The sequence below is a fragment of the Protopterus annectens genome, chromosome 12.part0 (assembly GCF_019279795.1).
Source record: "Protopterus annectens isolate FY-2018-M chromosome 12.part0, PAN1.0, whole genome shotgun sequence".
Lineage (NCBI taxonomy): Eukaryota > Metazoa > Chordata > Ceratodontiformes > Protopteridae > Protopterus > Protopterus annectens.
Window position 1 is genome coordinate 1,216,944,273 of NC_056746.1, and position 16,979 is coordinate 1,216,961,251.

The window sequence follows — 16,979 nt, forward strand, 5'->3', positions numbered from 1 at the left end:
GAGCTGAGATGGCAGAGGCATGAATCTTAATTGAAGAGAAGGATAGGCCTTTGTGGAGCATTTCTGCATCTCTTAATCTAGCATGTGAGGTAAGCTGGGCACAGTTGTGTCCATTCCTTGAGACTGGCTCCAAGAACAGTATCTTTTCCACTTTTCTGAATAGGATTTTCTAGTACTAGGCCTCTTTGCCTCAAGGATGACATCCAGCACCTGTTTACTGAGGGTTGCTGGTGATGAGTTCAGGGGATGAGCTAGGCTACTAGGTTCAGGGTTTGTAGCTGAGGATGCAAAATCTGGCCCTCCTGCTGGGACAGTAGGGAGGGGGTCTGAGGCAGGTGCCATGGTGGCAGTACTGTCAGACTGCGCAAAAGTGGGTACCAGTGCTGGCGTAGCCAGTCTGGTGCAATCAGGATTGTCCCTGGCTTGTCCTGTTTGATCTTTAGTAGAACCTTCGAGAGGAGGGGCAGAGGGGGAAAGGCATAGAATGAGAGGTTTTCCCATGTAAATGACAGAGCATCCACTTTCCATGCTTGGCTGTGAGGAGTTCTGGTGCAATATTTGCTCAACTGATAGTTCTGAGGGGAAGCAAAGAGGTCCACCTCTGGTGCCCCCCACCTGTGGATCAGAAGCTTGAATGATTTGGGTTCCAGTTTCCACTTGTGTGGGTCCATTAGATTTCTGCTTAAGTCATCTGCCAGTAAATTTAATTTGCCTGGCAGGAATTGAGCTTGCAGGTGCACTTGATTGCTCAAGGCTGTGTTCCACAGAGCCATGGCTAACCTGCAGAGTGGGTAGGAATGGGTTCCCCCCGTTTTGTTTTATTTACCACATGTGTGTGTGTGTCTATCAATAGTTGCCCTTGCCTGAAGAATAAGAAGGGGTTTGAAGAGGCATTCTTCTGTACTAACATTTCTTTTTTCTTGATATGCAGATGCATTTGCTTTTGGGCTTCATTTGCCTTTGATATGATGTTATTGTCCTGACTGCATGCCCCTCTGATGCATCTGGTGTTAGGGTGTTAGGGTTTGGGTGGGGAGGGCAGGGAGGAGTTGTTGTGTTTGTTGTGGTGGCCCCAGGAAACCTGCCCTGCTCTGCTGGAAACTGAAGGAATGGGAATCATCAGGCCCTGAGAAGAATGGGAGATGCTCAGAGACTTTTACTTTTTAAGTACCATTGAAGTTTTCTCATATGCATATGGAATTAGTAGAATGCAAGAGGCCATGAACCCTAGGGCTTGCAGTATTGTTCTTGTAGATAGCTGGGTTTTGGTGGCCAGTAGATTGATGTAGTTTGTCAAATAAATTTGTTTTTCTGGAGTGAGGAATGCCATCTGGGAAGTTGTGTTCAAGCTTGCTCCCAGGAATACAATCTGTTGGCTGGGTACCTTGTGTGATTTCTTTTCATTGATGGTGTACCCCAGTGAAGTTAGAAGTCCCTTTACAAATGTCAGGTGCTGGAGTAGCAATTCCTGACTGTCCGCCTGAATCAGGCAATCATCCAAGTATGGGTAAATATGAATTTTTTTCTGCCTGCAATATGCAATGGCTGGAGCTAGGCATTTTGTGAATACCCTGGGCACAATAGATAAGCCAAAGGGAAGTGCAGAGAACTGATAGTGCATAGAGCCTGCTCTGGAACGTAGATATTTCCTGCAAGATTCCCTTATGGGGATGTGCAGATAAGCTTCTTTTAAGTCTAGAGTGGCTAGCCAGGAGTCCTTGGCTAGCATAGGAAGCAGCTGTTGGATTTTGAACCTTGGAGCCACTAGGAAGGTGTTGAGAATAGACAGATCCAGGACAGGGCGCCAAGAGTTTTCTTTTCTGGGTACCAGAAACAGTCTGGAGTAAAAACCTTGTCCTCTTTGCTCTGCTGGGACAGGTTGAATAGCCTTGATACTGAGAAGAACAAGTACTTGCTTTTGGGCTTCTGCCCACTTGTTTGGGGGGAGGTTTGGCCATCCGCTTGGGGTTGGCAGTGAGTGGAAATAGAATCTGTATCCTTGGGATACAATGTTCGAGACCCATCTGTCCTAGGTGGTGTACTCCCAGTTATTTGCATGCAGGGCAAGTTTTCCTCCTAAGGGTGCAAGTACTTGGGCAAGGCTTGGAAGAATTAAGGATAAGTCATTGTGAGATTTTACCATAGGATGGTGGCTTACTGCTTTAGTAAACTGTCCCTGTTTTAGATGTGGGAGCACTCATAGGTTCATAGGTTCATAGGTTCATACTAGGCTATCTGCCCTAGGGCATTTATAAGCCTAGCCAGAGTGTGTTTGGCTTTCGCCACCCATTTTACATGAATGTTGGTATGCCCTTTTTCGAAGTTAGTATACTGTGCCTCTGTCTAACAGTGACACAGAAGTGATACCCAGGGTAAACCTGCAATCTCCTATCCACTCACTAAGATTCCTCTTGAAGAGAGTCAATGAGGGACTCTGCCTAACCTGGACTAGGATTTTATTCCAGAGTGAAGGGAGCCTCTGGGTTAGGAATCTGTCCCTCCAGCATGTCCTATTTATTTCAGTGCTGAGGTTCAAGTCTCTTGAGCACGTAGCTCGATGGGATTTGGATTTTCTGAGGTGCAGCATGTCCATTAATTCCGGGTTGGACATGGCTTTATACGTCAGGCACAGATCGCCTCTGAGTAGGCGGTATGCCATTGAGTAGAGCTGGAGGTTCTTTAACTGGGCAGCATATGGCATCTGTTTGAGCCCTTTGATCCTCTTGGTGAGGTATTTTTGGGGTCTTTCCAGTTGCTGCAGGTGTCTGGTAAGGTGCATCCAAACAGGGGCATTGTACTCAATTATGGGCCTGATGGGGGATGAGTAAAGAGGCACGATAACCTCCCCTGATCTAGATGTGAATCCCTTCATGATTAGGTGGGCTATATAAAATGTTTTTCTAACCACTTTGGCCACGTGGTTTTCAAATGAGAGATTGCTATCAACTTGGGTCCCCAGGTCCCTAATTACTTCTTCTGCACTTAATGGATTACCACCTATGTGGTAATTTGTGGGCACTTTGTTTTTGCCAAAGGGGATGACTATACACTTTTTGGCGTTTAGCTTGATGCCATGGCTTTGGCACCAGTTGTCTGTTTCTATGAGGCCCTTTTGTAGGATGCTTGTGTCAGCTGGAGAGTCGATTATGGCGCCTAGTTTGCAGTCATCTGCGAACTTGGTCAGCCACAGTCCTTCCATGTTGGCCTGTACCTCCGAGAAATATATACCGAACAAGAGAGGTCCCAGGACTGAGCCTTGTGGGAAACCACTTGTAACTGGTTTGGAGCCTGACATGGCTCCAGCAATTCTAACCATGTGGGTTCTGTCCTTGAGCCAGTTTGCAACCCATCTAGTGACATAGGGGTTTATATTTAAGCTGGTGAGCTTATCTATAATGCCCGAGTGGGGTATTGTATCGAAGGCTTTTGCGAGGTCCAGGTAGGCTGTGTGGACCACCTTCCCCTCGTCAATGGCCTTGGTGACTGTTTCAAAGAAATCGACCAGGTTTAAGAGGCAGGATCTGCCCTTAACAAAGCTGAACTGGGTAGGATCCAGTGTCTGTAGGTACCCAATATCTTTATTTATCAGGTCCATGATGATCCTTTCCATAGCTTTGCAGACCAAGCTAGTCAGGCTTATGGGGCGATAGTTTCCAGGAGCCATTGAGGCACCACCTTTGTGGAGAGGGACCACAGTTGCTGTACGCCACTCTTTGGGTAGATATCCTGTAGTAAGGCTGAGATTGAACAGTAGTTTTATGTTTGGGTTTAGCTCTTCTTGGAGTTCATGTAGGATGCAGCCCGGGACACCGTCTGGTCCCATTGATGCTGTGTTTTTTGCTTTGGAGAGGGTGGCTCTTGCCTGAGCATCTGAGATGTCAGGGGGGCAGTACTCTGCTGGGATAGATATTTTCCCTTTTGGTGGGGAGGGGGGGGAGTTTGCGCTGAACCTGTCAGCTAGGATGTTGGCAATGTCTGTGGGTTTGGTGTATTTTTTGCCATTTTGGACCAATTCTGAGCATATCTTGGAATTCCCACCCAGGTTCCTAACATAACTAAAGAAAGCCTTGTGATTATCCTTAGTGTCCTGTGCAATTTTTCTCTCGAAGTTAGCCTTAGATGATTTTATGAATGCCCGTAGTTTTTTGCTAATACTGATCAGAGATGCCTTCTCTTTTTGGGATTTTGCTCTATCATGTAGTAGCTTCCTCCTTCTATTGTATAGTTTGTTTATGGCTGGGGTCCACCAGACAGGATGCCTGCCTTTGGAGGATTGGGTCTTGGTTTTATTTGGGATTGCATGATCCATGCATTCCTGAAGGTGTTCATAGAATGCGTTTATAAAGGATTCTGCGGTCTGGGCAGTATTTTCCACAAGCCCGGGGGCTTTGAAGGATTCCACCTTGGTTTTGAGGAGTGTGAAATTTGCTTTAGAGAAGTTTTTCACTGTGGTTTTCTGGGCAGGGGGTGGGGTCGGGATGTGAATATCCAGTGAGATTAGTTTATGGTCTGATCTTACCAGTGAGGGATACACTTCTGGTCTGGAGCATAGAGCCCCCAAGATGGTCCAGTATGTTTTCCCCTCTTGTGGGAGTGGTAACAAGTTGTTCCATAGCATTTGAGTTTATAAATTCTAGGAACCTTTGGGCTAGGGTGGTGGAGCTAGAGTAATGCTCCCAGTCTATGTTTGGGTAGTAGAAGTCACCCAATATAATGGTGTTTGGAGAGACCTTCATATTTTCCAGTGTTCTCAGGAAGGCCGAGTGGGGTTCCTGGGTTTGGGAGGGTGGTCTGTAGCAGGCTATAAACTGGAAGGCAGTTTTACCCACTGTTACTTGCACATGGATAGTCTCTGGTGCTTCGTGCTCTCCCACCAACCTGGAGGTGTGGGTATCTTTGACGAATATTGATACTCCCCCTCCTTTTTAGGTTCAGTCCAAGTTTTGGGGCCGAAAAGCATGGTATGAGGTATAACCTGGTAGTGCTGAGGTGCTCTCGGGAGCCTTGAACCAGGTTTATGTTACTGCACAGATATCGATGTTCTCCATGCTAAGGAGAGTTTCAAGTGCTTGCATCTTGAGGTTTAGACTTCTGGCATTGAGTAGCATTACTCTTAGTTTCTTATCCCTTGTGATACCTATGGAGGTGGGTTTGTCTTTTGACCCTTGCCTAAAAAAGGCACTATGGGGGTGGCAAGAGCCTTTGCCAATATCCGAAAGCCCAGGGGTGACAGGTGCAAGCCGTACCTAGCGAAGCATTGTGGCTTGTCGAGCATGTCATCCCAGGCTGAGAGGCGTTGGATCCCCTTTGAATGACACCAATACTTAAGCCAATTGTTGAAATTGATCATCTTGTCTTCATATTGTGGCATCATTCTTGGTGAGGGTAAGATGCTACTCAAGGTCAGGGTCATACCGGCCTGGGCTACATGCTCAGAGAGCTCCTCTGTGTCTCTTTTCATGTAGTCAAGGAAGGTACATCTCAGGTCATTCACACTAGCATGGACAATGACTGAGTCATATTTGTACTTGCCTTGGAGTGACCTGAGTGCTTGTGTTATGTGGTGGATCCTAGTGCCCGACAGGCAGCTCACCGTGACCTTCTCCTTGTTCAGCCTGGTGAGTGGGACGTCAGTTTGCCTGACGATAGAGCAACCTATTACAAGTGTATCAGGTGTGTTGTTTAGCCTTAAGGGCAGTGACTGTTCGGCACACTGGCTTTGTGAGCTATGTGTTGCACGTGTTTTGTTTTGGGGTAGCAGTTGCTTGGGTGTCTGCTTTGGAGGTCTCTTCTGCTTAGGCATATTTTTATTTAGAGCCTCCAAGTATGTTTTTGTGTGTTTATGTGTTTGGTTTGCTGTCGTGGTAGGTCTATGTGAGACTGGAATTGTAGTGAGTGTGGTTTCCTTCTCCTCCTGACTGGTTACACCAGTACTGAGTTGAGAGAGCTTAGCCTCCAGTTTGGCTATATGGTTGCATCTCTCACATGTGTTGGAATTTGTTGGGAGGAGGAGAGGGTTGTCTGTGTACATGAGGCAGTTGTAACATTGCCTCAAGATTCCCAGATCCACCAGCTGGACCAGAGAGGAGATTGACAACTGACCTTTGGACATGCTAGAATAGTATTGGGAATTCCTTTATAATTGAAAAAAAGGGCCAAGGTCCTCAAGGTGAGTTTGTGAGGGTGTAGTGCTTTTAATTTTTTAGTGCTGACATATATAATTGCTTTAGTGAGCAAGTGCCAGGCTTTAGAGTAGGAATAGGGTGTTTATTATGAGAACTAGATCAGTTCTAAGGAAAAAAGTGAAGAGAAGACTTTGTGGAGCCGAGAATGGTTTAAACCCTCCATTGCTTAGATCTGTGCATATCCTGAGACTGTACTCTTGGTGGTCTGCTGCCCCTGGGTTTGGCCTGAGAAGGTCTGGGAGGGACTGGAAATGACCAGTTTTTAGAAGGCCAATGCCTACTGAGTCTAGGTGGCTGTACCTGTAGGAAATCTTTAACAGTTTGCATAGATTTAGCTTTTTCCTCCATCTTTTTGAGGACTTCTTCTTCTGCTTTATTGCCAAGGAGGCATTCTTGGTTTAATGGTGCATCTAGTAATTTTACTTTGATATGGTCTGCCAAGATTTGTTCTTTAAGCCTAGCATGTCTTCTAAGAACAGACCCAGTGACAGCAGACCTGCAAGATGCTTCTAAGGCATCAAAACCACATTGCAAAGTATGTTTTCCAACTTGGTTAGCAGAATGCATTAATTCTTGTAAATCTTTATGTTCTGCACAATCAGGAATCAACATCATTTTCTGTTTAATTAGCTCCATAATATGTTGTTGATACTTTAACATATGAAACTGGCAATTTAAAGCCCTGATGGCAAGAGTAGCAGAGGTGTATACCTTCTTACCCCATCTGTCTAAAGCCCTAGAGTCCCTGCCTGAAGGGGTAGGGTTTTTGGCTGTTGTAGCCTTAATTCCTTTAACATATGAAACTGGCAATTTAAAGCCATGATGGCAAGAGTAGCAGAGGTGTATACCTTCTTACCCCATCTGTCTAAAGCCCTAGAGATCCTGCCTGAAGGGGTAGGGTTTTTGGCTGTTGTAGCCTTAATGCCTTTAGGACCCTGGGAAATGGTCTCTGGATCCGCAGTAGGATTCTTAAAGAGGAATGTGTGGGAGTCAGGTTCTCTGTAGTACCTGTCAGGTTTCCTGGGAGCTGGAGGCAAAGTATCAGGAGTAAGGCTGGATTCCAAGAAGTCATCATCTACAATTTCCAGAACAGGAGGGATAGCTAGAGGCCTGTGCTTAGGCAAGTTTAAAAATTCCCTGAGTCTCTTTTTGGACTGTGGGTAGTCCTGGCACTCCCAGCGGAAATGGTCTCTAAAGGGTATGCAGGGTTCACCAAAAGAAAAATCTTCTGGTGGGGAAGCAGAGGGAATGGAATCCTCTGGATCAGAATCCTCATAGGTAGATAAGTGTATGTCCTGGTAATCAGAAGGATCAGAGTCAACAGACTCATGATCTGAAGAATCAGAAGGAAAATCAGTTCTAGGTCTTTTTGAGGGGGAAGGCTGGCTTCCCCTAATTAAAGTAATAAGATTTTCAGCCATTCTAAGCATTTGTTTCTGAGGCATGTGGGCCTGAGAATGCACTTTGGTCATTGGTTTCCTAGGTGTAGTGCAAACTCTGGGCCTGAGAAATTCGGTATTTTTGGTGTGAAATTAAGTCGTCAGTTTAATATGAAAATAGGAAGGCCTGAATACACCCTTAGAAGCCGGTGCCTGCACAGCAGCTCTGGACCCATTCAAGGTAGACACATCCGCTGGTTCCATAGTCGAAGAAACATCTCACAGTATATGAATGGGTCCCAGTAGAGGCCTGTGAATCAGTAGGAGCGGGTATCAAGGGCTGCAAAAGCACCTCACTGAGTACCGGTGGACTGGCGACTAGCTTAACTGAAGCATTGTCGGCAGTTTTGGACCTATGCTGTCTGTCTCTGTCTTTATCCTTATGTTTTTTCGGAAGATTGGTAGTCGGATGGCTTACTGACGCCATTTTGGAATACAGAGAATGAGAGTGAAAGAATTTAGCGCAAAAATAGCTCGACGGCAAATAGTTCGGGCATTGAACAAGGCGCAAAACTGATAGTGAGTAACGTCATGGTCTAGGCCTAAACAGGTGATGCAGTAAGAATGAAAATCTCTGTGAGGTATTTATTTTCCACAGGCAAGACAATTATTAACTTTTTCTGACATCAGTTAGAGCAAGAAAAAAGAATCCCCAACGAGTACTTATCTTTTAGAAGACTTCAGATCTGAAACTTAAAAAACGAAAATTTCAGGAGGCAGCCGACCGGCACTTGCGAACTGCTTCTGCTTCAGACACTGCACAACAAGAAAAGCCGATGTAATGGCATCAGCTGCATGTTTTATACCCCCAACGACTTGACGTCATGGAAGAAGCAACAGCATCCGATGCAGAAATCCCAAGACTCTGGGATTCAGGCTGACTGAGGGCTACCTGCAGGCAGATAACTCAAATGTGATGACTGCAACAGTGAAACACGAAGAGCATCTTTATGTTATGTACTGATCTTCAAGAATGTAACCACAGTTTACCCTACTGGAAAAGAACAGAAATGTATATAAACTATATACCTGTGCAAATGTATGTTTTAATAGTTGAATCTGGAACATACAGAGTTAACTTGCAAAACTTCAAGAAAATAAGTGAGAATCAAAATGCTTTACAATTGTGTTATCTCTCAGTTTCAATGCAGCAAGAAGACACAATGTCTAGAGTTAGAAGTTTTTCTGTTGTCATGAAAGTAATTTTAATGATTAGGTTTAAAATGTAAAGTGTTTTATTGTTTCCTAGAAGCTGCTCATCTGAGAGATATGTACTTTTCACACAGAGATGATAAAATTCTATTGGTATCTGTTAGCCTGGGAACTGAAGGCAGGTGACAAAAAGTGATATCATCAAAGCTGACCCAGCAGTAATGTCTGATAGTAATTTAAGAACTCTCTCAGAGACAGAGATTGCATTTTGTATCTTGCTTGGACCTAGAAACATCCATTCAGCACTTCTGCATCTGCCTTGCTAATAGTAAGTAAGTCTAGGGTGCAGTCATTCCTCTTAGATATAGATAGGAATATAGTAAGGATTAGTTTAGATGTTTTCTGTATTTATTTGAGACTGTCCTGCAATGTTGTTTTAAAATATTTCCTGTGATTCCAAACTCTGCAGTTACTGCGTTGTTTGAGTATTGTCTTGTTCTTTTATTATTTATTATTAAATATATTTAAACCTATCTTTATGGCTGATATTTGAGAGACATATTTAAGCTCTTAGGGTATTTGCATATGCATTTGGTGACACTGTACAGGCCACTGCTCAATAGCCTTGGTCTTGGTCACACTTACCATTTGGATAATAGTAACATTACACAGTAGGATTGGACACCCTTTGTAAGGGCCTTTATAGTAGCTGATAAGTAGTGGTTGGTGGCAGTGATAACCAGGGGTGGCTCATGCTATAGGACTGCAGGACTGCAGCCCTCCCACCTAGAAAACAAAAAAGTAAAAGTAAAGAAACACAAAAACAAAGTAAAGAAAACATATTATGATCGCCGCAATTCCCGTAAGTACTCTGCGCATGCACACATGCACGGGAACACTCAGACTGCTTTCTCAGCAGTCTAAATAGGGGGAAAGGCATCTCTGCCCCGCAGATGCCCAGCAGTCTGTGCAGTGGTGACGTCACAGAATGGAGGCACTCCGGACTGCAGCAGCAGCAGGGTGGACCAATCAAGGTGAGCACAGCAGCTAACGAGGTGTGCTGGACCAATCGTGTTTAACTAGCGCTGCAGCTAACGTACACAGGACTTCATTAGCGCGATTTGTTGTCTACAGGGCTCAATGGATATTGGAGAGGATGTGTTATGCTCGGACTCGTCAGCAGAAAAGAAATGAAGGTGAGCTTCTAGTGTGTGTGTGTGTGTGTGTGTGTGTGTGTGTGTGTGTGTGTGTGTGTGTGTGTGTGTGTGTGTGTGTGTGTGTGTGTGTGTATTTTTTTAATTAGAGTTAATATTATGTAGAAGTTTGATAGTGCAGTTGTAGGATTCTAATATTTGTAAACTTGTTTCCAGTTTATAAGTTGTAGCTTTTATACCCATGCGGTTTTGCTTGCCTTAGTTATGGCAGATATTAGAGTGATCCTGGGTGCTTATTTTTTTTTTTCTCTCTAGAGATGATTCAGCAGTGATTGCTTAGTATGAAATGGAATATCACTAGCGCAGATAATTTATCTGCAATCCTTGTGATGCCAGTTTCAAAGAGGGTACATTTACCTCTTGTGGGATATGGTCTACTACCTTCTCAGAAACAGTTGTTTTAGGTTGATTAATATTTCTCCTGGTATGTTGCTATGTTAAATAACTTTTGCAGTCAAGGTTTAAGCCACCTGCAATTACTGTCAAACAACTTTTGGTATGTGATAGCACGTGGTTTATGGTTTATTTCATTAGACTGATTTTGTGGTGAGATATAGACTGATGCTATGAAAGGCTTTGTTTTATCCCCATGCATTACCTGTATTAGGGTTCACTTTGGACTGGAGTTAAAGGAACTATTTGTGGCTGTTAGGTTGGCATTGAGATGGCTTTCTTTTCTACTGGCATTATGATCAGTTATTCTATTTTTTTCCCAGGACAGTTTTTTGTGTATATGTAATATCTCTTTATATGTCTGGTGACATCCATCTACCATTTTTTTAGCCATAATTCTGTTAAGGTAATTATTTTGTCATTGTTGATTGAGAGCCATAAATCCAGTTGTTCCCATTTGTTATTCAAGCTTGTTGTATTCATTTGTGTATTGGTTTAGCTGTTGTAGCCTCAAAGTGGGACATGTGACATATAAGTAGAGGGAGGGATTTACCCTGTTAATACTCTTTTGTGTTACATTATGTGGTCTATAGTTTAGTTGTATGTGCCCTGCTTGATAGGAGTAGTAGGCAAAGGTAAATCAGTATAATCTTGCATGTGTGTGTAAGTGTAATGCCCCAGTTTCTGTATACTGTGGCTAGAGAGAACACATGGTGGTGGGTAGATAATACCTCAGGCTTGAACCCTGTACCTTGGTTGCAAGTGGCAAGGGCCGCAATTCCCTATCCACCAACATTTGTAAAAAATCTGCAGATTTTTGCCTCATATCTGTTTTGTTCTGTTCCTCATAAAATCTGTGGTTTCTGTATTTTTGTTATCTTACACAGTCAGTAGTGCAGTGGTGCACTGGTAGCGTGACAGCTACAGGTTCTCTGGTTTGATTCTTTGCTGGGGTTTATTGGCTTTTGTTCCAAGTCAGACTTTCCTGATTAACAAATGTTAAATAAATAAAAATAACAGGCATTTGAATTTCAGACTTCATATTCTTCAGAAAGTACACGGTAACACAAAACCTTTTATTCTAGCAATTTTCTAAGGTTATAACATGGGTATTTGAAATTTGTCCCTATTTGTGGAACTGTATTCCCCCATTACTGGCTTCGTCCAGGTTTTTTGTGCTAAGGTTGAGAGCTATGGTGAGAACTGAATTCACTGAATATGTTTGGGGTTTGGGGGCTGCATTCACCCATTACTGGCTTTGTCTATGTGTTTTTTGCTAAGAGGTTGACAGCTATGGTGAGAGCTGAATTCACTAAATGGTAGCCATTTAAGTTTTAGTCTTCCTATCTTTCACAAAACAGATGATTTGGCATAGTGGTATGTTGCTCTGACTGTTTTGCACAGGGTCCTGGGTTCAATACTTGGCAATGAACTGTATGGTGGTAACACAGCATTTTATTCTAGCAACTTTCCAACATTATACAAGCAATGTTTAAAATGTGTCCCTGTTTTTGGGGCTTTGCCCCCCCCCCCACAAAAATGTTGGCTTTTTCCAGATTTCTTGTGCTGCAAAGTTCAGAGATATAGTCGAGTGTCAAGTAGATTTTACAAGAAGTTGAGAGTTGCAGGGGAACAAAAGTTTAGTGCTGCTTATTCTGCATCTGCTTGCATTGTTAATAGCCCAACAGGTAGTGTACTTGATCTTGATGCAGAAGACTGTGGGTTCTAGTCCTACAGTAGGTAGAAACATTGCTAATACTGTACTGTGTTGTAAAGGGGGTGGATGCTGCAGTCCTTCTTGGCGAAGATACCTAGTAACTATGAACCTGTTATCAATTTGCCATCCATTCCCTATTGCAATATTACTAGCTTATTATTTTTTAATGTAACATAGGCAATTTATTCCTCAAGGGCAACAGGCACTTTATTTTTAGATGAAACAATGAAATATAAAGTTGTTTGCTAGCAACAACATCTTCATTAGTTACAGATTTTTTTAATGTGGCATTATTCGTATGACTTTTACTTCTTCAGAGATTGTACATATTTAGTGATACTGGTGGATTGTAGAAGTCTGAGTAGACTTTTATGATGGAAATTTTCTGAATTGGGCAGTTTTGTCATTATTGGTGCATGCATTTTGTTTCATTGTTTACTGGAAAAATGTTCTGAACTGGGCAGTTTTGTTATTATTGTTGCATGCATTTTGTTTCATTATTTACTGGAAAAATGTTCAAAACAATAAATTTAAAATGCCCTCTAAGAACTGTACTGTATTGTACAAGGAATATAATTTAATACAATCAGGAAGGAGTATCAAAGAGCATGTGTATGCTTCGTGTGCAAGGGGCCTATGATTTAAAAACAGCCCAAAGTTGATCTTTATCTGCCACTGGCAAAATGTATTTTCTTTGAATGTGGGTTTCAATGTTGTTTCAATGAATGTGAGTTTCAAGGGCAGAGCAGTTTTAATGCTAAGTCTGTTTTCATTGTGAGACTGCATTGCTTTGTTTAGCAGATGTCTTACTGTTTGTGATGTAAAATGCAAAATAAAACTTTCAAATGAAGTACAAATCATTGTAGAAGTAAAGCAGTATGCAGATTAGTGTTTATGGTAAATATGGTGAAATAGCCAAGTAATGGTTCATTGGAATGGCTGCAGGGGGGAGGCTCCATTCAACCATGATTTTGTGAAGGGGAAGGGAGGCAAACTCAGACAGCCCTGACTGAACTATACATCTCCACTGTCTAGATTTTCACGGAATGAATAATGAAATCAAGAACTGCAATAAAACCAAAAACTAAAACAAAAAAGCTCAAAGCGCCAGGAAGACAACACCAACTCGAAAATAGCATACAAACTTTTTTAATCCGCTTTCGTTAAAACTTCTTCAGAATGATAAAACAATGAAGACATTCATTTAAATACACTCATTAAATTGAATAAAAAAATCAATAATTCAATGAACTAATTAGATAAAATTGCAAATCAACATATAATTTACGTAGTAAAATTTCTGTCTTCTAAAAAACATTTAATATTTGTATATTCATTTAGCCCTGGTGGGCTGTCTGCACCCAACCTTAACTGCCATAAAGTCTCTTTTCTTTCAATTTTGTTTTTAATGTTGCCTCCTCTCAAATCCTTAGTAATGTGCTCCAAAATGGAAAAAGAAAACTTTTTGAACTTAGTACAAACCAAAGTGTGTCTATACAAAGCATTGTTAGTATCTTTGGTGTGTATGGCATAACAATGTTCTTTAATGCGTTTGCTTATTTGTCTGGTGGTCATGCCTATATAGAATGCTTTGCATCCAGAAGAAAAAGCAATGTAAACCACATTGATGTGTTGCTTGTAAACCTGCCAGTAGCAGCTATAGTATGATTTAAATGAGTTAAACAAACATAAGGCCCTTCGTGAATAAACCTACAAGCTGAACAGTTAAAACATTTATATGTTCCCTTTGGTGCATCTGTTGACAGAGGACATATACTAGTATTATCATGCTGTAGTAATTCTTTTAAACTACTCGATTTTTTGTAAACAAAACTGGGTGTTTTTCCTAGAATACTAGATAAATCACTATTTCCACTGATAATTTTCCAATTAACAGTAATTATATTTTTTATCATCACACTATCAACAGACATATCCACTACACATCTTGGTGTGTTAGATAAAAGTTCTAACTCTGAATCTACTGTGGTATTTTTCACTGTTAAACCATAAATCAAAATAGGCCGAAAATCCGTGTGTCTTCTAATGGAAATTTCTGATGCCAAATTAGCTAACAAAACTTCTGAATACCCCTTAGTCAAAAACAAACTAGTGATGAAAGATGTTTCCAATAGGAAATCTTCATCTTCACTAGTCAGCCTTGAAGCTCTGATGTATTGTCCTTTCGGAACATTTCTTTTCATGAAAACAGGATGATTACTCTGAAAATATAAAAAGTTATTTACATATGTCTCCTTTCTGTATATCTTACTGGAAAAACATTTTTCATTTATATGCCATGTAAGTGTCACATCCAAAAATTAATATTATAACCTGAATTACTTACTGTAAATTTAAAAAAAATCACTACTCATATTTAATTGTTCCAAAAAACTATTTAACTTAGATTCTGAGCCTCTTATGACAAAAAACAAGTCATCTATATAATGGCCATAAAAAAGTATGTCATTGGCTAGAGGTATTTTAGGCAAGTACTCTAATTCCCACCAACCTATAACTAAACCTGCGAAGGCAGGAGCTACTTCGACACCCATCGCTACTCCTCTTTGTTGTTGATAATATTTTTTGTTGAAAACAAAAAAAAATTGTTATCCAACATAAGTTCCAACAATGTCACACAAGTTTTCACCGAATTTTGAGTCCACCTTGTATATTTGTTCAAAAAGTTCTTAATAAATTCCAACCCTAATTCGAGGGGTATAGATGTGTACAAATAATCTACATCTACTGTAAGTAGAAAAAAATAATTTCCACTAAAAACTCCACTTTTTTCTTTGGAATAAAACATTCTAATGGCTTCTAAAAAAGACCAAGAGTCCTTAAAATAGGAAGCTAAACTTTGTGTTAAAGGATTAAGTAACTTATCAAGGTATAAAGAAATGCCTTCTGTTATACTTCCTGCTGCAGAAACAATAGGTCAAAAGGGGGGGTTGTTAACATTTTTGCGTATTTTGGGAATTCCAAATAATACACCTATTCTAGGATGATCCACTGTGAAATAATTATAAACATCTGAAGCCAATTCTCCATTCATAAAAAATCATAAAGAGCATATTTGATGTATTTGTAGCTTCTATCTATGGCTTATAAGTTAACTTCACAATATTCTTCCTGATTATTGAGCAATGTCTCCATTGCTGTCACATAATCTTATGTGTACATCATTACCAAACCACCCCCTTATCAGCCTTCATGAATCTTAAGTCGGTCCTATTCCTTAATTCAGTAAGTGCTATCTTCAAGTCTTTAGTTAATGAATGTGAGTTTCAAGGGCAGAGAAGTTTTAATGCTAAGTCTGTTTTCATTGTGAGACTGCATTGCTTTGTTTAACAGATGTCTTAGCGTTTGTGATGTAAAATGCAAAATAAAACTTTCAAATGAAGTCCAAATCATCGTAGAAGTAAAGCAGTATGCACATTAGTGTTTCTGGTAAATGTGGTGAAATAGCCAAGTAATGGTTCATTGGAATGGCTGCAGGGGGGGGAGACTCCATTCGACCATGATTTTGTGAGGGGGAAGGGAGGCAAACTCAAAGACAGCCCCGACTGAACTATACATCTCAACTGTCTAGATCAGATGTGTCCAACCTGCGCCTCTGTAACAGCGCGCCTCTCAGAGCATCATGCCTCTACTCTACCCTTCACAACATCGATATGCGCGTACCCCAAAACACGTTTTTGTGTTTTTCACCCATGACCTGTAACTCTTAACATCGGTGTCGCATGGTGTGCAAGCATCAGTTGAGTTTTGATTTTTTTTTTTTTTTGGGGTATGTTTATGTATGCACCTTGTAAAATAAAGCCATGAATCAAAGAATGTTCTTGCTGAAGAGGGACCCGTCTATGGTGATTTGTTGCTTTGTTACTATTGCCTTTTAATTGCAACTTAATGGTAATGTATGGTGTGAGTGAGTAGTGTGACAGTGCATGAATGTGTGCAGAAAAGCAGGAAAAGTGAAAAGTGTGTGTGTTTGTGTGAGAGAGAGAGAGACATGCACAAAGAGGAGAGACACAACACAAACAACGCTCACAATGCATCCCGCATTAAAAGTACACAAGTACACTATTTTAACATTCACAAGGTGATTAAAGAAAGGTTTTTTTGAAATCACTTATCTCAGCTGTGATGGATCTCTCAAGAATGCCTACTATTTGCCTCATCTTCCACCTCTCAGGTCTTTTGTTTAGGTTTTTAAAAGAAATAATCCAAGGCATCCAGTCAGTAGAACAGTAAGGGGAAAACAGCAAGAGAATGGCCATCCTAGGTAGGAGGTTGACAGTTAGGATTAGCACATATGGGTTTTTTTTTTGACAAAAAATTTTTTTTGGTGACGAAATTGTTTTTTTTTTGACAACAGTAAGCATGGTTCTAAGGTCATATTGTCATTGGTGGGATCATCACACAATGGATCATGGGGCATCAATACATTTTTTGTGTTCATGGGTGTTTGTTTATTTTGGTGGTTGTTTGTTTTTGGAGTGTATGTGTTTTGTTGTGGGGTGCTGGTGATGATACAAACTGTGATGTTACTGAAAAATACAGCAAGTGAGCTTTGAAATGTAGTTTAATTAAACAAAGTGCACTTGCAATTTTTACAGGCCATAATTTAATTATTTTCAGGTAGTCCAGATCCCAGATTGTATACCATTATTAGACTTTATTAGGAGAGGTGTCTGTGTGGAAAAGAGCAGACCTTTTCAATGAAAAGCTCTGTGGTTGTTTGAGGGGAGGAAAGTTGCAGTGGAGCAATGTTTGTTGTTTTTTTATTTTTTAAATGATTTGTTCATTTCAGCATTTGTTTCTTTGTTGCAAAGAAGGCAGGATTGAATGAGAAATTATAAAAATGTAATAAAAGCAT

General features: G+C 41.1%; 1 protein-coding gene across 1 annotated transcript in view; it reads left to right on the plus strand.

Annotated features, from left to right (window-relative positions):
* Window positions 1–16,979, plus strand: part of LOC122816270 (bactericidal permeability-increasing protein-like) — a 707,989-nt gene that overhangs the window by 362,480 nt on the left and 328,530 nt on the right. The window lies entirely within an intron of this gene.